This window comes from Canis lupus, chromosome 1 (assembly GCF_011100685.1).
Source record: "Canis lupus familiaris isolate Mischka breed German Shepherd chromosome 1, alternate assembly UU_Cfam_GSD_1.0, whole genome shotgun sequence".
In the NCBI taxonomy this organism is placed as follows: Eukaryota; Metazoa; Chordata; class Mammalia; order Carnivora; family Canidae; genus Canis; species Canis lupus.
Genome location: NC_049222.1, coordinates 114,241,282 through 114,264,256, shown reverse-complemented (window position 1 = coordinate 114,264,256; position 22,975 = coordinate 114,241,282). Strand labels below are relative to the sequence as shown.

Here is a 22,975-nt window from a genome sequence, read left to right as displayed (position 1 = left end):
CACCCAGGGATCCCAAGATTTTATTTTTAAGTAATCTCTACACCCAATGTGGGGGCTCGAACTTACCACTCCAAGGTCAAAAGTCGCATGCTCCAACTGAGCCAACCAGGCATCCCTATGTATATATGTGTATTTTTTATTTCAATATGTAATGCCAGATTGGTTTTCAAAATTTCTGTAATGGATCACATTGCCACAGGCAAGATGTAAAAGGATCTTTTTCCCAGTATTCCCATCAACATTAGCTATATATCATTTTTTGCTTTTGCCAGTGAATGGTCATACAATGATGTCTCTTTGCTTTAAGTTCCATTTCCCTGGTTACTAAAGGCAAAACATCTTTTCATGTTTATTGGCTTCCTAGATTTTCAATTCTATAATTTGTCTGCTTATATCTTTTGCCCAATCTTCTACTTGCTTACTGTTCTGTTATTTGCATAACTATCTTTCATCTCCTTGTGTGCTATAATTCTGCCATTGCCTTGTTTATGACATCATCTGCTATATAATGTTTTTTTAGAGAGAGAGCGTGCAAGAGCAAGTTGGGGGAAGGGGCAGAGGGAGAGATAGAATGAGAATCCCAAGCAGGCTCCACCCCCAGCACAGAAGCTGACATGGAGCTCAATCGCACAACCCCAAGATCATGCATGACCTGAGCCAAAATCAAGAGCCAGACACCTAACCAACTGAGCCACCCAGGTGCCCCTGCCATATGATTTTTATATTGCCACATGGGATCCTGGTCATTACAAAATTGTACATAAAGCCTGTTCAAATTTCTTCTAATATTTTGCTGATTTTTTTTATCCTTAAGTATTTTATCCATTTGAAATTTGTTTCCTGTATGGCATGATAAGGGGATCATACTTTTTCTTCCAGTTATGCCAGCACCAGTTTTTAAATAAACCATTCTCCTCCTGCCAAACTCAAATACCACCTTACATGTAATAAAATCACATCTTTTCTAGGCTCTATTTCTAATGTTCCCTTTGTTCAGACCTTGTTTTATGTCCTCTGAAATTATTTTACAGAGTTCATTTCATTTAGGTCCTATAGCTTTCTTTTTTTTTTTTAAAGATTTATTTATTTATGAGGCAGGGGAGAGAGAGAGAGAGGCAGAGACACAGGAGGAGGGAGAAGCAGGCTCCATGCCAGGAACCTGACATAGGACTCCAGATTTGTGCCCTGAGTCAAAGGCAGGCGCCAAACCGCTGAGCCACCCAGGGATCCCCCTATATCTTTCTTGTTTAACATATTGAATTTTAGTTATTTTGCTGGCCATCATTTCTTACAATGATTTATCTTACAATCATATCTTATTTTATATTCTTTCAATATAGGCTCACCACGAACAGAGAATGTAGAAATACTCTTCACCTTCACAAACTAGTATTGCTCTCATCATTTATACTACTCAGGATAGCCTCACATCTGCTGCAGTAATAAATGGCCCCCCAAAATCATGGGGCTTTAACATAATACAAGTATATTTATTGCTCATACTACATGTCCAATATGATCGACAGAAAGCTATACTCATTCCAGCCACTAAAGGACCTAGTCTGATAGATATTCAACTCAAAATGTGTTTCCATGATCACTATAGCAATGGGAAAGAGAAAGAACAAATTAAACATTGTCACTTCTCATATTTCATCAACTAAAGCATGTTGTGTGGCTATGCTTAATAGGGTGTGAAGGAGGAGAAACTAGTTACAAACAGTCCAGGTGACTACCACAATGTTTTTCTGGAAGCCTACAAAATTCTCAATCTACTTTTATCACATAGGATAGGGACAAGGGTGCACAGAAATATTTCTATGCCATAAGAAAAATTATAGGGGTGGCATCAACATGAATGGTGGAGTAAGGACCACCAAAAATTTTTTTTCTCCTCCATAACATTAGTGAGAAAACTGGCCAAAAAAAAAAAATGTCCAGAATATAACTTTTTCGGGATTCTGGAAATTAATCAAAGGCTTCCAGCAACGTGAGAAGCATTCATTCAAGAAAAATGGCAGAAACTCAATAAGAACAGAGTTTTGTGGCATTTTAACTTATCCTTGTCCCATTCTCCAGCCCTTCAGCTTCACAGGAGCCTTGAAAGATAACAGCTCTCATTCAAGATGAAAAACAGCAGCCTTGCAGCCACCAGATGAAGTACAACAGGGCCAGAGCTCTCTCAAAGTCACGTTCGCAAAGAGTTGTCATTATTTGGGGATCCCTGGGTGGTGCAGCGGTTTAGCGTCTGCCTTTGGCCCAGGGCGCGATCCTGGAGACCCGGGATCGAGTCCCACGTCAAGCTCCCGGTGCATGGAGCCTGCTTCTCCCTCTGCCTGTGTCTCTGCCTCTCTCTGTCTCTCTCTCTGTGTGACTATCATAAATAAATAAAAATTAAAAAAAAAAAAGAGTTGTCATTATTTGACCTATGGATCTTTGGAAGGCCCCATTTGCAAGGCTGTCTGTATTTGACGTAGAGCTTTTCCCAGTGGAAATAGCCTGTTTACAGGTGGTGGCATCTGTTAAAAAAGATACAGGCAGTTGTTCAACCCCATGGCTGCCTGAAGTGGAGGATAACAGTACAGGCAAACAATAAACTAACGAAAGATTTAAAAGGGTGAGCTGGAGAATGAGATGTCTGAGAGCTGAGGGCAGCCGGGGCGGCTCAGCGGTTTAGCGCTGCCTTCAGCCCAGGACCTGATTCTGGAGACCTGGGATCGAGTCCCACGTTGGCCTCCCTGCATGGAGCTTGCTTCTCCCCCTTCCTGTGTCTCTGCCTCTCTCTGTGTTTGTGTCTCTCATGAATAAATAAATAAAATCTTTATAAGAGCTTTGAAAATCTCTGACATAGTCTGAAAATCTAGAAAGCCATACATGTTCATGGAGCTTTATGAATATGCCCAAGGTTGTGTTCATGCCAAGGAAAGACCTTAGAAAGTCCTATGCTTACACACTGTACTGACCTTGAAGCTCTGCACAAGCAAAAAGTGAACATGAATGCAGAGTTTTAAACTGCCAGGCTAAGTGTTGAAAGCATGTTCCAACATACAGACAGCAAAACCTGTGGAATTGGCTCTAAGCATCTCAAGAAATTTCTGTCCATCACTAGCTAATTCATAAGATAACAGAGCAGAGATTTCAGTCTCCACACACAAGAAAGGACACAGACTTTGCAGAATAGTTTATAAATATTAGAAAAGTCACTAAAATAATCACTAGAACAAATAGCAACAAAAACAAACTTTGGGAAGGGGAGTATATGATTTCTAGAGTTGCCATTATAACAGTCAAAATGTCCAGTTTCCAACAAAAAAAAATATTATGAAGCATACAAAGAAACAAGAAAATATGGCCTGAGACAAATGCTAGGAAAACATTCAAAAATATAGATGTAAAGAAACAAGAAATTTTTTTTCTTTTTTTAATAATAAATTTATTTTTTATTTGTGTTCAGTTTGCCAACATACAGAATAACACCCAGTGCTCATCCCGTCAAGTGCCCCCCTCAGTGCCCGTCCACCCAGTCACCCCCACCCCCACCCTCTTCCCCTTCCACCACCCCTAGTTCGTTTCCCAGAGTTAGGAGTCTTCATGTTCTGTCTCCCTTTCTGATATTTCCTACCCATTTCTTCGCCCTTCCCTTCTATTCCCTTTCACTATTATTTATATTCCCCAAATGAATGAGACCATATGTTTGTCCTTCTCTGTTTGACTTATTTCACTCAGCATAATACCCTCCAGTTCCATCCACGTCGAAGCAAATGGTGGGTATTTGTCATTTCTAATGGCTGAGGAATATTCCATTGTATACATAAACCACATCTTCTCTATCCATTCATCTTTCGATGGACACCGAGGCTCCTTCCACAGTTTGGCTATTGTGGACATTGCTGCTTTACATATCGGGGTGCAGGTGTCCCGGCGAAGAAACAAGGAAATTAAAACCACATGATCATTTCCATAGACGCGGAAAAAGATTTAAAAAAAAAAACCCACAATAACCTTAACAACATTAATTAATTTGCTTTTGTTTTTTGGGGTTTTTAAAAAGAATTTACTTATTTATTAATGAGAGACACAGAGAGAGACAGAGACATAGGTAGAGGGAGAAGCAGGCTCCCCGTAGGGAGCCCGACACAGGACTTGATCCCAGGACCCCAGGATCATGACCTGAGCCAAAGGCAGATGCTCAACCACTGAGCCACCCAGGTGCCCTGGTACATGTGTTTGTATACTACATTGACCACCCTCAGAATTCTCTCCAAAAAAAAGGATATTGAATTACATTCCCACCAACATTGTTTATGAGCCCATCACCTTCTACACACACTCGGCAGCACTTGTTAGCAATCAGCTTAAGTGTTGCTACTTCTGCTGTCTACTTTTCTTTGATTTGAAATTTCATTTGCATCCAGAGTCCACCTAGCCATGGAAAAGAAGCCCCTTTCCTAATTAAATGTTTGATCTGGACAAATTATACTACATCTTTGATCCTCCTCTTTGATCTTCTGTTCATCTTAAACTGGGGATAAGGGATGCCTGGGTGGCTCAGAAGTTGAGCGTCTGCCTCTGGCTCAGGGCATGATCCTGGAGTCCCCGGATCAAGTCCCACATCAGGCTCCCTGCATGGAGACTGCTTCTCCCTCCTCCTGTGTCTCTGCCTCTGTGTGTGTGTGTGTGTGTGTGTGTGTGTGTGTGTGTCTTTCATGAATAAATAAATAAAATCTTTAAAATAAAATTGGGGATAAAATTCTTCTTTTCATGTGTTTATAAAAATAGAAAGACTAAGGTTATCTGGAAGGCTTGGTCAGAAGAGCATGTGACTCTTGGTCTTGGGGTTGTGAGTTCAAGCCCCACGTTGGGTGTAAAGATTACTTAAAAACAAAAAATGGGGATCCCTGGGTGGCGCGGCGGTTTGGCGCCTGCCTTTGGCCCAGAGCGCGATCCTGGAGACCCGGGATCGAATCCCACGTCGGGCTCCCGGTGCATGGAGCCTGCTTCTCCCTCTGCCTGTGTCTCTGCCTCTCTCTCTCTCTCAATGTGTGCCTATCATGAATAAATAAAAATTAAAACAAAAAACAAAAAACAAAAAATGTTGGGGGCACCTGGGTGGCTCAGTGGTTGAACATCTGCCTTTGGCTCAGGTCATGATCCTGGGGTCCTGGGATTGGTCCTGCATCGGGCTCCCCGTGGGAAGCCGGCTTCTCCTTCTGCCTATGTCTCTGCCTCTCTCTCTGCCTCTCTCATGAGTGAATTAATTAAATATTTTTAAAAATCTTGGAGTGCCTGGGTGGCTCAGTCAGTTAAGTGGCTGACTCTTGATTCCAGCTCAGGTCATGATCTCAGGGTCCTGGTATTGAGCTCCAAATTGGGCTCTACATTCAGCAGAGAGTCTGCTTCAGGATTCTTTCTCTCCCTACCCGCCCCCCTTGCTTTTTATCTCTCATAAATAAATAAATAATTAAATAAATAAATAAATAAATAAATAAATATTTTTTAAAAATAGAACTATATACATGGGGCGCCTGGGTGGCTCAGTTGGTTGGGCATCTGCCTTAGGCTCAGGTCATGATCCTGGGGACCTGGAATTGAGCCCCACATCCAGCTCCCTGCTCAGCGGGGAGCCTGCTCTTCCCTCTTGCTTGTGCTCTATCTCTCTCTCTCTTTAAAATAAATAAATGAAATATTTTTTAAAGAAAAGACTCTACATAAAGCACTGCCACATAGTAGGAGTTCAATGACAGACAGCAGCCACAAGCATTACTAGAAATGGCATGCTGATGACAGCAGAGGAAGTTGCAGATCTCTGGTTTAATGGAGGACACAAGAAACAAAACTATGTGAAGTTGGGGTCTACATATTGCCAAATTACTCATATTTCCTGAGAATGGGGTTTGACTCATGGAATCTGAAATCACACATCTTAGACTCAAATCCTAGACCAACCACTCACTAGTTCTGTGGCACTGGGCAAGTGATATAATCTCTCTGTGCCTTGGTTTTCTCTGTCAAATGGGGATGAGAGTGATAATAACTACTACCTTATTAGGGGTAAACTAGTTAATGCAGAAAAACTAAGGTGCCTAAAGCAGTGCCTGGCACTCAGTAAGTGCTATATAAATGTTATTAATATCAGTGCTTCTCTCTCTCTGTTCTTTCCAACCTTGCACACGTATATCTCTTTAGGAGATGAGAGGAAGAAAAGACTACTTGTCTTTTGTCTTTAAAGTCAATTGAATGGATCATGATCTCATGGATTGTGGGTTCAAGCCCCACATCGGGCTCCATGCTCTGCCAGGAGTCTGCTTGAAGATTCTCTCCCTCTGCCCCTCCCCTCTCTAAAATGAATAAACAAATCTTAAAAAAAAAATAAGTCAATTGACTGTAAGAAACCAAAGACTTAGGACGCCTGGGTGGCTCAGCATTTGAGCATCTGCCTTCTGCTCAGGGTATGATCCCAGGGTCCTGGGATTGAGTCCCACATCAGACTCCCTGCGAGGAGCCTGCTTCTCCCTCTGTGTCTCTGCCTGTGTCTCTGCCTCTCTCTCTCTGTGTCTTTCATGAATAAATAGATAAATCTGAAAGAAAGAGAAAGAAAGAAAAAAGAAAGAAGGAGCCTCAGGTTGTAGTATCCCTGAGTGTGAGCACTCCTTGCTGGTGACCTAGAGCTTGGGCTTACCCTCTCTCAAAGTCAGAGCCCAGGTGGAGGGAGGAGTTTACCTCAGAGGTTCCACCATTCTTTTGTTTCTGACAGTTGCAGATGATCTGGGGGAAGAAAAAGAAAAAGAATCTTGTGTATCTACTACCTGGTGTCCCTAGACAGTGACTTTCCATCTCTTAACACCAGGCTCCTTTTGTAGGAAATGATCATAGCACCTGCTGGTTTGAGTTGTTAGAGCTTCTTCACAGATTATCAATTAGGGTACAAACAAGAGGAATAATCTGAATCAAATGGTTCAAACAACAAGTGGTTTATTTGGTTCCTCCACTTCTAAACAAGCCATATAAGGGGTAGGCACCATTGTTTATAGCCTAAACAGCTCCAGATGTTTTCTGTATCTCTTCCTTTCTGCACAGAGTGGGGGAAAGAAATACACAAAAATTAACCAGAGTTACTCACTCTCATCCCTTCATTAATTATGTAAACCAAGAAGTAAACATTTCCCCGATCCCAGTGCCTAGAGGTAATTACTGCTTAGAATTTGTGACATAGTTTTTCAGACATTTTTTTCTAGCCACATACAGACAACATCTGCAAGTGTTCCAGATAGAACAAATACCTTTTAACCAAAAGAAAATCGTTGCTATATATGCTGATTTTAAACTAGTTGGGGCTTATCTAGAGCAGTGATTAAACATTCATATGCATAATCCACAAAGACAGAAGCAGACTGGCAGTTATTGGGGCTGGGAGGAAGGAGAGTTGGCAGGGGTAGGGGACGATTCAATGCTTACAGGGTTTCCACTTAGAGTGGTAAGTTGTAGCAGTGACGGTTGCACAACACTGTAAGTGTACTTCATGCTACTGAGTTGTACACTTTTCAAGGGTTGAACTGGCAATTGGTAAATTTTTATGTGATATATACTTCACCACAATTTTTTGAATTAAAAAAAATCATATCCCTAAAGAGGACAGAGGAAAGGTAAGTGAGTGCAGACAGGTGTAGGACATTAAGCAGTGTTGGGAACTGGAGCAAATTGAAGAGGTCAGGCTGGTGATCTCTCCTCAGCTCAATCAACTGTCACCATGGAGGGATGTGTGCCCAGTGTTAACAGGTTTTAGGACTTTTCAAGATAAAACAGAAATGCGGATTTTATATGAAAACCACCAGTTCAGGTACGTGGCAGGTAAGTGAAGTTTATTTTTGTTATTTTTATTTTTTTAATAATAAATTTATTTTTTATTGGTGTTCAATTTGCCAACATACAGAATAACACCCAGTGCTCATCCCGTCAAGTGCCCCCCTCAGTGCCCGCCACCCAGTCACCCCCACCCCCTGCCCTCCTCCCTTCCACTACCCCTAGTTCGTTTCCCAGAGTTAGGAGTCTTCCATGTTCTGTCTCCCTTTCTGATATTTCCCACTTATTTTTTTCTCCTTTCCCCTTTATTCCCTTTCACTATTATTTATATTCCCCAAATAAATTAGAACATACACTGTTTGTCCTTCTCTGTTTGACTTATTTCACTCAGCATAATACCCTCCAGTTCCATCCACGTCGAAGCAGATGGTGGGTATTTGTCGTTTCTAATGGCTGAGGAATATTCCATTGTATACATAAACCACATCTTCTTTATCCATTCATCTTTCGATGGACACCGAGGCTCCTTCCACAGTTTGGCTATTGTGGACATTGCTGCTAGAAACATCGGGGTGCAGGTGTCCCGGCGTTTCACTGCATCTGTATCTTTGGGGTAAATCCCCAGCAGTGCAATTGCTGGGTCGTAGGGCAGGTCTATTTTTAACTCTTTGAGGAACCTCCACACAGTTTTCCAGAGTGGCTGCACCAGTTCACATTCCCACCAACAGTGTAAGAGGGTTCCCTTTTCTCCGCATCCTCTCCAACATTTGTGGTTTCCTGCCTTGTTAATTTTCCCCATTCTCACTGGTGTGAGGTGGGATCTCATTGTGGTTTTGATTTGTATTTCCCTGATGGCAAGTGATGCGGGGCATTTTCTCATGTGCATGTTGGCCGTGTCTATGTCTTCCTCTGTGAGATTTCTCTTCATGTCTTTTGCCCATTTCATGATTGGATTGTTTGTTTCTTTGCTGTTGAGTTTAATAAGTTCTTTATAGATCTTGGATACTAGCCCTTTATCTGATACTTCATTTGCAAATATCTTCTCCCATTCTGTAGGTTGTCTCTTAGTTTTGTTGACTGTATCCTTTGCTGTGCAAAAGCTTCTTATTTTGATGAAGTCCCAATAGTTCATTTTTGCTTTTGTTTCTTTTGCCTTCGTGGATGTATCTTGCAAGAAGTTACTATGGCCGAGTTCAAAAAGGGTGTTGCCTGTGTTCTCCTCTAGGATTTTGATGGAATCTTGTCTCACATTTAGATCTTTCATCCATCTTGAGTTTATCTTTGTGTATGGTGCAAGAGAGTGGCCTAGTTTCATTCTTCTGCATGCGGATGTCCAATTTTCCCAGCACCATTTATTGCAGAGACTGTCTTTCTTCCAGTGGATAGTCTTTCCTCCTTTGTCGAATATTAGTTGACCATAAAGTTGAGGTTCCACTTCTGGATTCTCTATTCTGTTCCATTGATCTGTGTGTCTGTTTTTGTGCCAGTACCACACTGTCTTGATGACCACAGCTTTGTAGTCAAACTCTCCCTCTTCGTCGATGACATGATACTCTACATAGAAAACCCAAAACACTCCACCCCAAGATTGCTAGGACTCATACAGCAATTTGGCAGTGTGGCAGGATACAAAATCAATGCCCAGAAGTCAGTGGCATTTCTATACACTAACAATGAAACTGAAGAAAGAGAAATTAAGGAGTCAATCACATTTACAATTGCACCCAAAAGCATAAGATACCTAGGAATAAACCTAACCAAGGAGGTAAAGGATCTATACCCTAAAAACTACAGAACACTTCTGAAAGAAATTGAGGAAGACACAAAGAGATGGAAAAATATTCCGTGCTCATGGATTGGAAGAATTAATATTGTGAAAATGTCAATGTTACCCAGGGCAATTTACACGTTTAATGCAATCCCTATCAAAATACCATGGACTTTCTTCAGAGAGTTGAAACAAATTATTTTAAGATTTGTGTGGAATCAGAAAAGACCCCGAATAGCCAGGGGAATTTTAAAAAAGAAAACCATACCTGGGGGCATCACAATGCCAGATTTCAAGTGAAGTTTTTTTTGAAACAGAGAGTGAGCTTGCAGGTCCCCAAATGACAACTTTGGCAGATCACCTTCGGGGTTCAGCCAGCCCACCCTAGGAATGCGGTACAAAGCGACAGGGGGCCAAGTGCAAGGAGGGGTCCTGTGTGGGCAACACTGTGCCAGGGATGCAAGCCAGCTCCCCCACACTTTAAAACTGAGGGGGGCACTTGACCGGATAAGCACTGGGTGTTATACTATATGTTGGCAAATCGAGCTCAAATAAATAAACAAATAAATAAATAAATGGGAGCCGGGAACTGACTGCCTGAATCTCTGAGGATTGGATTAGGTTCAGCAAACATTGGCTCCTCCCCATTCCGCAGTGGGTTCCTCCTGGAACCTCCAGGAGGTGGTGGGCGTAGCCACATGCCTGACTTTGGTCAACGGAACGTTAGCAGACACTTCTGGGAACGGAGGTATCAAAGGTGCTGTGGCAGTTGGCTTGAGAAAATCAAGTCCTGGGTAGAAGCATGTTCCCTTCAGCCTGGCCCGAAGAATGAACACATACAGAACAAACCCCAAACCAGCCCACAGCCTGGAGCAAGCCCAGCCACCGAGGGGCCTGACGCAGTCACCCAATGTTTGCTGCAGCCGCTGAGTTTGTGGGTAGATCGTTTGTGGGTATCTGACTGCTATACATCACATCAGGAAGGAAACGATCTGTAAATCTTGCCCCAAACCACAGTCCCATGGTTTTCAAATATCTTTATATTCTTAAAAATTGTTGAGGACCCCAGTGAGCTCATATTTATGTGAGTTCTATCAGTACTTATTATATTAGAAGTTAATGAGGAGCCTGGGTGGCTCATCCGGTTAAGTGTCTGCTCGGCTCAGGTCATGATCTCAGGGTCCTGGATGGAGCCTGGCGTCTGGCTCCTTGCTCTGTGGAGAGTCTGCTTCTCCCTACTGTTCGCACATGCATTCTCTTTCTCTCTCTCTCAAATAAATAAATAAAACCTTAAAAAAAAAGACATCCAGGAATGAAGTACTGATGCATGCTACAATGGATGTACCTCAATAACATTTTGCTAAGTGAAAGAAGTCAGTCACAAAAGACTACATACCGAAATAATTCCATTTGATATGAAATATTCAGAATAAGCAAATCTATATAGAAGAAAGTAGATTAGTCACTGCCAGGGGCCAGGGGTGGGGAAAGTGGGGGTAATTGCTCTTAGGTGATGGGTTTCTTGTTGGGGTGATGAAAACCTTCAGAAATTGATTGTAGCTATAGCTAACATAAGAACAGTCATTGGATCATATACTTCAAATGGGTAAGTTGTATGGGTGAATGTGAGTTATATCTCAATAAAACTGTTATTAAAACACACACACATGAGACACCTGGGTGGCTCAGTGGTTGAGCGTCTGCCTTTGGCTCAGGTTATGATCTTGGGGTCCTGGGATCAAGTCCTGCCTCAGGCTTCCCACAGGGAGCCTGCTTCACCCTCTGCCTATGTCTCTGCCTGTCTCTGTGTGTCTCTCATGAATAAATAAACAAAATCTTTAAACACACACACACACACACACACACACAAATACCTGGGCACACATCCCATTAGCTCACAGAGCAGTGGTACCCTCAGACATGTAACCTCTGGAAGACTCTGCTGAGTCCTGGAGGGAGAATGACAGTGACAGGGGCAAAAAAAAAAAAATCATACTCATCTTTTTTTAAAGATTTCATTTATTTATTCATGAGAGACACTGAAGGAGGCAGAGAGACAGGAAGAAGGAGAAGCAGGCTCCTCGCAGGGAGCCCAATGCAAGACTCGACCCCAGGACCCCAGGATCACAACCTGAGCCAAAGGCAGATGCTCAACCACTGAACCACCCAGGCACCTCTATATCATGCTCATCTTATAGAAATAGTACCAAAATGATCCCTGGCTCACACTCAGAACCACTGCCTCAGATGCTGGGGGATCAGGATTGAGGTCCACAGGGCATGTGTCTTTCAGGAACCCTGGGGCTAGGGCCCCCATCACTGCTCCTCCACAGTTACCAATTCTTTAGACCATTCTCAGTTTCTGCTCCATGGAGATAAGTGCCTCCAAGGGCACCTCATCACTTCCCCATCCCCTCAACCTTCCCGCCTACTAGGGAGTTAGCTATCAGGGAAGGTTGTTTGGAGTAGGGGCAACCAGTTTGGAGTGTCCATGGAGAGTTAGCCAGACACAGAAATGGAAAAGAGACTCCCTGGTGTAAGAACAATCTCCTCTGAATGGGGAGTGACTAGCTGTCCAGGACCCCCAAGAGGTATCCCACCTCTGAGCATGCAAAATTCTCTTCTTTCTCCCGCCTTGAACCCATTGACCCTTGTTCTTAACGAGACTGATTGTCAATACTGCTTCCAGTGTTGTGTGCTTCCCTGTATATACTCAGTCGGATTTCATCTTTACTGCAATTCTAGGGGGTAAGTGCTGGGTTGACCCCATTTTATGGCTGAAGAAACTGAGGCTCAAAGAAATGAGGTAATTCACTTAAGATCACACAGGGTAGGGGCTCCTGGGTGGCTCAGTCGGTTAAACATCAGATTCTTGATTTCGGCTCAGGTAATGATCTCAGGGTTCTAGGACTGAGCCCTGCGTTGAGTTCCATGCTGGGCGTAGAGTGTGCTTGGGGTCTCTCTCTCCCCTCTCCCTTTCCCCTCCCTGCCCTAAAAAAGGTGGGGGGAATCACACAGGGTAGAGTGGACTTTCATAAATGTATTTTTGACCCCAAATCTCTGGTCTTTGCCATTGCTTCATATTTTATCTTATAGCCTTGAACACACACTCTTTGGGAGCAAGTCTCGCTTATTATTTGTTATTCTTTTTCACCCTATGCCTGAGACATTGAATTGGGACAAGTGGGTGCTCGGTTTTAAGTAGATGGTTTAAACTTCTCCCCCTGACTACATCAGACCTTCCTGGAAACAACCGTGGCAACTTGCAGCATTTTGCTGAGCATGTATTATGTGCAAGGCATGTCCTCAGTATTTCAAATGCACCAATGCATTCCATCTCCACTGCAACCCTAGGGGGTGGGTAACCTGCTTTACAGATGAAGAAACTGAGGTACAGCACAATGCTTTGCTCAGTACTGTGCACATCGAGCAAATGTCCAGGCCAGGGTCTGATTTTAGCCAGCTCTTGCTTTTAACCATACCATACTGTGTCTGGAGGATCTGAAGGAAGCACAAGAATGTACGACTTTTGCCAAGATGTTCACACTCAGAGGGGAACACTTGGGTGGCTCAGTTAAGCCTCCAATTCTTGATTTAATCTCAGGTCATGATCTCAAGGTCTGCATTTTGGGTCCTGCACTCAGAACAGAGACTGCTTAAGATTCTCTCTCTCTCTGCCCCTTCCCCCACTAGCTCATGAGCTCATGCACTCATTTTCTCTCTCTCTCTCCCTCTCCCCACCGCTCATTCTCTCTCTCAAAATCTTTTTAAAAAATACATCCACATACCAATAGTACAGATAAAATTAAAGAAGGAACAAATTCATTCTAAGGTAGTGGTAAGTGCTGTGTTCACTCTTGCATTCATTTAAATATATTTATTGAGCTCCTATTCTGTCCGGCACTGTTCTGATGCTGGGGTTTCAGCAAGAACACAAGGGAGAAAATTTATTCACTGCCCCTGTGTATCTTATGCAGTCTGATGGGGAGACAAATAACAAACAAAATGATGAGTAAATTACATAAGGTGGCAATTAATGCAATGGAGGGATTGTATACCAAGAAGACAAGGGGTCCTGAGGCAGAGCTATGAAATTAAAGGGGTGGCCACAGACATCCTCACTCAAAAGGCAACTGTTTAAAAAAAATTATTTACTTATTCATGAGAGACACAGAGAGACAGAGACACAGGCAGAGGGAGAAGCAGGCTTCCTGCCGGGAGCCCGATGTGGGACTCAATCCAAGGACCCTGGGATCACGACCTGAGACGAAGGCAGATGCTCAACCTCAACCACTGTGCCCCAGAAGGCAAATTTTGAGCAGAGGCCTGAGGGACGGGAGAAAAGGAGCCATGTGAATCCTGGGGAAGGAAATTCCAGACAGATTGAGTGAGCAAGGAGGGAAAGAGGAGATGAAGTCAGAGTTGATAGGGCCCAGGAGGGGATTGGGGGGCAATCATGCCAGGCCTTTTAGGCCTTTGAGGGGAATTTGGATTTTGCTCTTAGGGAAGCCACTGGCAGTAATAAGTAGAGAAAGGACATGATCCAGTTTGCATTTCAACAAGAGAATAATTTAGCCAGGCAGGAGTGGAAGGACAGAGCCCGGCTAGGGGGCAATTGTAAAAGCCCAGAGAAGAGATGATGTGTGTCTGGACACCTGGATGGCTCAGCGGTTGAGTGTCTGCCTTCAGCTCAGGGTGTGATCCCAGGATCTGGGATAGAGTCCCCACATCAGGCTCCCGGTAGGAAGCCTGCTTCTCCCTCTGCCTGTGTCTCTGCTTCTCTCTCTGTGTCTCTCATGAATCAATAAATAAAATATTAAAGAAGAGAGAGAGAGATGATGTGTGTCTTGGCCCAGGGTGTTCACATTTGGGATCTTTCACAAATAAAGTCAACAGGATTTGCTGACAGATCAGTCAGCGACATATGGAATAAAGAGAGGAGTCCATCAAAGACAATCCCAAAGATTTTGGCATAAGCACCAGAACTGATGGAGTTGTCAGTAACTGAGGCAGGGAAGCCTGTGGGATGAGCAGGTTTAGGAGAGAAGATCAGGAACTTGATCTTGGACACAAACAGGGGAAGAGTTGTCATCACACATCTAAGGGAAGAATCCAGGAGGTAGGTTTGCACCAGAGACAGAAAATTGGGATTGATGCTGGATGTGGAGATTCCCCTGCCCAGATCCTCTGCCCAGATCCCCCTCCAAGGTCAGGCTTGCCTCTCCAGCCACTGGGAGTGGTGTCAGATCTCTCAGGTGTACAGAACCACCTTGCCCAAAGGCAGGCCCTGCATGGATGGACATCCCCATCGGTGACTGAGGGAGTCAGGCATATAAGACCCAGGAATTTGAGCCACACAGGGGACAACTCTAATAGGCTCTGGGTCAAACAAGGGGCAACTGTAGTAGATTATCCATGCTCCAGAGTGCCTTGTAGGATCAGTCAAGGCCAGCCTCAGGCCTGGATCACAGTTCAAATTCCCCATCCACCCATTGCTGGTTCCACCTGCTTTAGGGAAAGCCAGTTGCCTGTCATGAGCACACTATGGAGAATTGAGGCCTACCAACAGCCAGCATTGTCTTCCACGAGTGTGACTGCGCCATCTTAGAAGGGGATCCCCCAGCCCCAGTCAAGCCTTCTGATGACGGCAGCCCTCCAAATGTCTTCACTGTCAGGGCTTCGAGCCAGAGCCATTCATCCAAGCCTCCCCAGTACCTGATCCACCGAAAGCTTTGAGCGGCTTAAGAGAAAATATTGCCGTTGTGCACAGTGGCCACCAGATGGCGTCTAGACTCCAAGGATGGAAACCAAGCTGCCACCAACATTATAAACAGATCAATTGCCCCTCAGTCTACAAATGTATCACAATCCTAATAAAAATGTCATCAGAGTTTCTTCCTAGACCCAAACAACTTGATTAGGAGGAGAAGGAAAAACCCAGAAAGTAGCTCTACCAGATATTAAAACCAATATAAAACAATGTTATTGGTGCACGAATAAGCATACAGAGCAAGGGGAAAATGACAAAATCCAGAAATAGAACCAATTGCTTATGTAAATGTATATGATACTATAATCGTTTTTAATTCAGGAAGGGACTTTGGGGAAGTTTTTAACGTACTAATAATGGAGCAATTAGACAACCAGGAGGAAAAGCTGGAACTCACTCCTCACATTAGATATCACGTTAAATCAAAGTGTATCAAAGATCTAAGTGAAAACATACAACCCTCAAATGATATAAGAAAACACTGCTGAGTTTCCCAATAATGCAGGAGCTGGGTAAATTTTCCAAACTATTCATCAGAATTTCTAAAAATTTGTCAAAAGAAGAAAGAAAAGAGAATCTTAGGGGTGCCTAGGTGGCTCAGCCGGTCAAGGTCAAGCATCTGCCTTCAGCTCAGGTCATGATCCCAGGTTCCTAAGATCGAATTCTACACATTGGGCTCCCTGCTTGGTGAGGGAGCTTCTCCCTCAGCCTCTCACCCTTGCTCGTGATGTCTCTCTCTCTCTCTCTCTCTCTCTCAAATAAATAAATAAAATCCTTTAAAAAGAGAGAGAATCTTGTTGAATGGCCAAACAAAAACGAAACCCTTTTGCAACTTCAAAACTTAAAACTACCCTGCACAAACTAAAAACTACAGATGACAAAATGAGAAAAATACTTACACTTTGTATCACAAAGCATTCATAACCCTAAAATATAAAAAAAAATTATCTAGAAATTGAGGGGGGAAAAGACCAAGAAACCTTCTGAAAGGTGGCAAGATATACCAACAGAAAGTGCACCATATAAGGAAATGCCAATGTCTCCTAGGGATATAAAGATATGGTCTACCTCGCTCACAATTTTTAAAAACTGGGCCTAAGAGTTTGGGCCCCAGAAGTAGCAGCTGCAGGAAGCAGCTAGTGCCCCTAGAACGGGGGGAACAGAGCCACTCACGAGGGGGGCCCCCACCCACTGGTGCTGATGTTTGCGCTAAACCTGGCTTTGCAGGAGCTAGCAAACCACAGCCTGGCTTCGGGTGCTGGCACAGCAAAGAAGCACGGCTGGGCTAACGCGCTCAGGAACAGCAGGCAAGTTCCTTCTGCCTAGGGTGTCCAACCATCCCGCCAAGGGGTTCCTGGGCGGCAGAACTTTGAGTGCTGAAGCTGGGAAAGTCCTGGGCCAACCAGAACGAGTTAATCACCCAACTTCTGCAGTCTAACAACCCTATTGCCAGGATCTCACAGAGAACCATCTGGCAAAGCAGAAATGTGGTTTCCCAGCTCAGCATCACAACGCAAAGCAAAAGAGGAGGGTGGGTTTGGAGCTCAGCGAGAAGAGCTTCATCATTGATACTGACTCCTCATGGTCTTCCTGGTCCTCTGGGGTCCATCCTCTGGACAGAGGCGAGGGGATGGAGAGGGTGACAGCAAGGACACTATACACATAGGTAAAACCCATCGTTTCAGACTCTTGCCAGAAACCTTTCAGTAGCTGCCGGTGACTTTGCGATTTATAGTGAGAAACATATGTTTGGTCTCTGTCTCCCTTCCTGACGCAGGGTCCCCCAAACCCTTGGATTTCCTTAAGTGGTAAGAGTGATAAAGTGAAAGGAGCATCTTTAGTTATTCATTACAAGCCCCTTTCAACCACGCCTGTGTTTTAGGTTAATGCAGTGACCTTTAGAAAGCCCCTAGGATGGGGGCTTTTTGCCAGAGAACCAACTTCTGAGAACTTTCAGCCTCATCCTCACTGACCTCCAAGAAGGGAAGAGAGGCTAGAGATTGAGTTAATGCCCAAAGGCCAATGATTTAAATTTTTATTTATTTATTTTAGAGGGAGTGTGTGCGCACGCAGGGGGTCTAGGGGCAGAACGAGAAGGAGAGTCTTCTTTTTTGTTGTTTTGTTTTAAAGATTTTATTTATTTATTCATGAGAGACATAGAGAGAGGGAGAGACAGGCAAAGGGAGAAGCAGGTTCCTTGCAGAGAGCCGGATGTGGGACTCGATCCCAAGATCTCAACCTGAGCCAAAGGCAGATGTTCAACCACTGAGCTGCCCAGGTGCCCCAGAGGGAGAGAGTCTTAATCAGATTCTGAGCTGAGCAAGGATCCCAATGAGGGGCTTGATCTCACGACCCCGAGATCATGATCTGGGCTGAAACCAAGGGTCAGATGATTAACTGATTGTACCTGGTGCCTAAGCAATGAGCCTCACTCAGAGCTTCCGAGAGCTTCCACGCTGGTGAACACAGGTTGGTGCTGGGAGGGTGACGTTCCTGGACAGCGTGTGGCAGCTCCATACCCCTCTCCCCACCCCCTGCCCTAGGCATCCCTTCCATCTGGCTGTCCCTAAGTTGTATCCTTTATAATAAACCAGTAGTCCAGTACGTAAACTGTCTTCCTCAGTTCTATGAGCTGTTCTAGCAAATTATGGACCCCCATGGAAGGGGTCACAGGAACCACAATTTGTAACCAAGTCAGACAGAAGTTGCAGGTAGCCTGCAGACCCAGTACTTGCAATCAGCATCTGGGGAGGGGCCAGTCTTGTAGGAATGAGACCTGGACCTGTGGAGTCTCATGTTAACTCCAGAGTCAGAAGTGAATTGAATTGTAAGACATCCAGTTGGTGTCCTCAGAGAACTGGAAAACTTCCAGCTATGGGACACCCCCCCCCCCCCCCCTGCGCATTCAGTGACCAGTACTGAGAGTAGGGCCATGAGTGATAGAACTTTTCCTTTTCACTGCCTACTGGCCAATCACAGTAGAATTCCAACTTTTTTTTTTTTTTTTTTTTATGATAGTCACACAGAGAAAGAGAGAGAGGCAGAGACATAGGCAGAGGGAGAAGCAGGCTCCATGCACCGGGAGCCCGACGTGGGATTCGATCCCGGGTCTCCAGGATCGCGCCCTGGGCCAGAGGCAGGCGCCAAACCGCTGCGCCACCCAGGGATCCCGAATTCCAACTTTTTAAATAAAGACTTTATTAGGGTGCCTGGTTGGCTCAGTGGTTAAGCATCTGCCTTTGGCTCAGGGTGTGATCCTGGGGTCCTGGAATGCAGTCCCCTATCAGGCTCTCCGCAGGGAGCCTGCTTCTTCCTCTGCCTATGTCTCTGCCTCTCTCTGTCTGTCTCTCAGGAATAAATAATAAAATTAAAATATTTTATTTATTTATATTAGTGAGAGAGTGAGAAAAGGAGCAGATGGAACAGGAAAGAATCTCAAGCAGACTCCCTGCTGAGCATGAAGCCTGATGAGGGGTTCGATCTCACCACCCTGAGATCATGACTTGAGCCAAGACCAAGAGTTGGATGCCTAACAGATTGAGCCATTGGGGGACCCCTAAATTCCAGCTTTTTTATGAGGCATCAAAGGCTCTTCAGACTATATTTTAAAAAAGCAAAATAAGGGATCCCTTGGTGGCCGCAGCGGTTTGTGCCTGCCGTTGGCCTAAGGGCGCGATCCTGGGAGACCTGGGATCTGATCCCACATCGGTCTCCTGGTGCATGGAGCCTGCTTCTCCCTCTGCCTGTGTCTCTGCCTCTCTCTCTCTCTCTGTAACTATCATAAATAAATAATAAAAAAAAAAAAAAAAATCAAAATAAACCAAAACAAATAACAAAGTTATTTGTAGTTACAGCCCAGCCTCATCCCCTTTCCTGAGCTTTATGTTCCAGAAATATATAAATCTTTGTTTCCTAAAGCAAATCATATTCCCAAGGTGCTATGCTTCAAATAGACTGTTCCGCATCTGGGTGAAAAACAAGTAAACCTCTTTTTTTTTTTTTTTTTGGAGAAAAACATCATATCAGAAGATGTGTTTCCCCCTTTAAGAATGGAAATTGGTTTTCAATCAATAAAGCATTAGCTGGATTTGAAGGCCAGAGAAAATCTCAAAGCAAATGTATTTTTGAATTCCACAGTATTTACTGTTCTTGAGCTTCTAACACCCAAGGAGAAAAAAGATGAGAAGACTCCCAGTGCTAATGAAACTTGCTAGGTTTTCTTTCCTGTTAAGGATATTTATACCTGAATTCTTTTTAAGGCCCCAAACACTTTTAGATGAATTCCATAAATGAAAAGCCATGGTTGGTTTGAAAATTAGAGGTGGTTTGTAAAATCATATCTGATAATATAAAAGATTCAACTGTAGTTTACTAAGCTTCTTGTTTTTGTTGCTTTTTTAGTAATGTCCATACTCAATCGGGGCTCAAACTCACAACCCCAAGATCAAGAGTTCCATGCTCTTCCCACTGAGCCAGCCAGGGACCCCTACTAAGCTTATTTTTAGACTCAAAAGCTACTAATAAAGCTCCTTGTAAGGTTATGTGATTAAGAGTGATTTTGCTCTTGGGACGCCTGGGTGGCTCAGTGGTTGGGTGCCTGCCTTTGGCTCAGGTCGTGATCCCGGGACCCGGGATCGAGTTCTGCATCGGGCTCCCTGCGAGGAGCCTGCTTCTCCCTCTGCCTATCTCTGCCTCTCTCTCACACAGTCTGTGTCTCTCATAAATAAATAATAAATAAATCTTTTTTTAAAAGTGACTTTGCTTTTCTTCTCTCTTTCTACTGCAATAATTTTTTTTTTAAGCAGGTGATTTCTGACCAGTTTTGTTTGGTTTTTCTCCAACATAAATTCATTTGTGAGGACTTTCAAGGCAAACCCAAGGCTCCTTATAAGATTTCACAGGATTCCACACCTTCGTCCGTTGAGCAGGATTGTAACTGCTTCATGGTATTTCTGCTATGCTGGTCCTCCTTTTGGGCAGGAACTGTGGGTTTTGGTCTCCAGACTGCATGTTATCTTTCCTTGGATGGACACAATATCTTTCTTAGGGTGGATGCTCATTAAACATTTGTTGAGTGAATGCAACAGCACTTTCGATACAATTGAGTTCCAAGGCAGCCCCAGATGATGATTACTTAACCTCGGGCAAGTTTATGGTTAGATGAGTGTCAACTGACTGGCGGGTGGAAGGTGGAGTGCAGGGGGTATGAGTGGGCGTCCCAGTGCCAGACTGCCCATCTCAGGCAGCTGCTGAGATTTTTTTTTTAAGATTTTATTTATTTATTCATGAGAGACACAGAGGCAGAGACACAGGCAGAGGGAGAAGCAGGCTCGCTGTGGAGAGCCTGATGTGGGACTTGATCCCAGGACCCCAGGATCATGACCTTGAGCCAAAGGAAGATGCTCAAGCACTGACCCACCCAGGTGCCCCCCAGGAACTTGAGATTTTTGATAAAACTTAAATGTTCACTGTTGAAGCTATTTTCTTTGAAATGTGGTCAGTGGTACTCAACTTCACAGTTTTAAGAACTAAAAGCAGTAATATGCTCCTTAATTAACAGTGATCTGACATACAGCAAGCACTTGCTCAGTAAATCCCTCACTTTGGACTCCTTCTGTCTCCTAGCTATTCTGGGGCAGTTCTGTCTCTCCTCCCACAACCCCAAAAATGCACCCCGCTGACCAGCTAGCTCAGCAACTTCTTCTGTATCCCCCAGAAAAAAAAAAAAGTTCTCCAAAGGAAGGACCCAGATAAGAACCACTCAGCCACACAACTCTCCATCTCTGACTCTTGCTGTGAAGTCATTTGAAAAACCAGAGTAACTTTCTTGGGCCTTGGGGTCACACCACATGGGGAAGAACTAATTAAGCGAGGTCAAGTGCTGGCCTCAGGTTTCATAACAGTAAATGCCACTCAAAGGAACAGCAAGGCAGAGTCGCCCCTGTGGGTTTCTAGCCAAATGCCCAGGCCCTGCTGGTTGCAGTGCTTCCTGCATGCATTTCCCCAAGCATGCTGCTGCAAGGCTGCCTGACTGCAAGGCCCTGCCCCAGCAGTGCAGCAGGTACCACCCTTGGCCGTGGCTAGGTCTTAGAGACCTAGCAGTAATAGAGACCACAGTGCCTTTGTAATAAAGAGTCTTGCTGTCAGACCCTGCTCCAGTACCACCCTGGCAAGGACTGAGACTAAGAGAAGAAGGAGCTCTTCGTGGGTCACAGGGGGTGGGGGGAGGGGATGAGGTGGGTGGTCACCAGGCTGGCGACCACCGTTGGCAGATGTCACCTTGCTACAAATGTACCTAAGCCAGTGTATTAGCTCTCTGGGGCTGTCATAACAAAGTACCACGGACTGGGTGGCTCACACAACGGAAACATATTGCCTCTCAGTTCTGGAAGCTACAAGTCCAAAATCAAGGTGTCAGGAGGGTACCTTTGAGGGCTGAGAGGGAAGGATCTGTTCCAGAATCTTCTACCTGCCTCTTCACATCCTCTTCCCTCTGTGCGTGCCTGTGTCCATATTCTCCGATTCTTATAAGGACACCAGCCCTATTGGGGTAGGGCCACCCTAATGACCTCATTCTAACTTGATACCTCTGTAAAGACCTGTCTTTCACATCTTGGAAGTCCTGGGGGATTAGGACTTCAAAACAGACATGGGGTGTGGCGGGAGGGAGGGCACAATTCATCCATCACAGCCAGCTTGGCCATTCACAGTCATTAGAGATATCAGTCACCCCATCATTGAGAGCGCCTCGTCTCCATCCCACAGCTCATCGCCATGGAGTGTGCTTCATCGAAACAAGGCTTGTCCAAGTGCTGTCACAGATATAAACACCAATTATCAGACTGACAATAAAACAGCCATACAACCTGTTCCGTAAAATCCGTGAGGCCCAGGTTCCACCACGTTAGGCACATCATATGAAAGGTCCTCTGGAAACAACTGAAACCATATGCTAGCCATATGTCAGCCAATCTCCTTAGGATCAGGAGGCAGCAACTCCCATAGCAGAGGGCACAGGATCCAAAAACTCCAGGGCTAAGGTGCCACTGGCTCACAGGACTGGAGCTGACACAATGTGTCTTCCCAATCTACGTTTTGACTATCCCTCATCTACTAAAGTGAAAGCAGTTCTAACATCTGTTATGCTAACTCAAGGACTCTCTGTGTTGCCTGGAGAGAAAGATCACTAAATGGCCCATAGTCGCCAGTCTGGAGTGTTGGCCCTGTGATTAGGGTCTTTCAAATGATAACGATCCCATGTGCAACTATGTAGATCCAAACAGAACACCCACATAACCATCACTCTGTCTCAACTATATTTTTTTTCTCTTCAGATTTTTAATAACTCTCTTGGCAATACTCTTTCTTTCAAAATAAAAAATATAAGGGTGGGATCCCTGGGTGGCGCAGCGGTTTGGCGCCTGCCTTTGGCCCAGGGCGCGATCCTGGAGACCCGAGGATCGAGTCCCACGTCGGGCTCCCGGTGCATGGAGCCTGCTTCTCCCTCTGCCTGTGTCTCTGCCTCTCTCTCTCTCTCTGTGTGACTATCATAAATAAATAAAAATTAAAAAAAAATTAAAAAAATATAAGAGTGCCTGGGTGGCTCAGTCGGTTAAGCATCTGCCTTTGGCTTAAGT

General features: G+C 44.5%; 1 long non-coding RNA gene across 2 annotated transcripts in view; it reads right to left on the bottom strand.

Moving 5' to 3' along the window:
- Positions 1-3,835: 3,835 nt before the first annotated feature.
- Positions 3,836-22,975, bottom strand: part of LOC119868512 — a 37,752-nt gene continuing 18,612 nt past the window's right edge. The window contains exons 3-4 of one of the 2 annotated variants that reach the window (XR_005354636.1): positions 6,721-6,765; positions 3,836-3,890 (exon numbers count right to left, since the gene is read on the bottom strand). This is a non-coding gene — a long non-coding RNA (uncharacterized LOC119868512). Of the gene's footprint in view, positions 3,891-6,679; positions 6,766-22,975 lie in introns of both variants that reach the window. The other variant, XR_005354635.1, reaches the window with a different exon arrangement.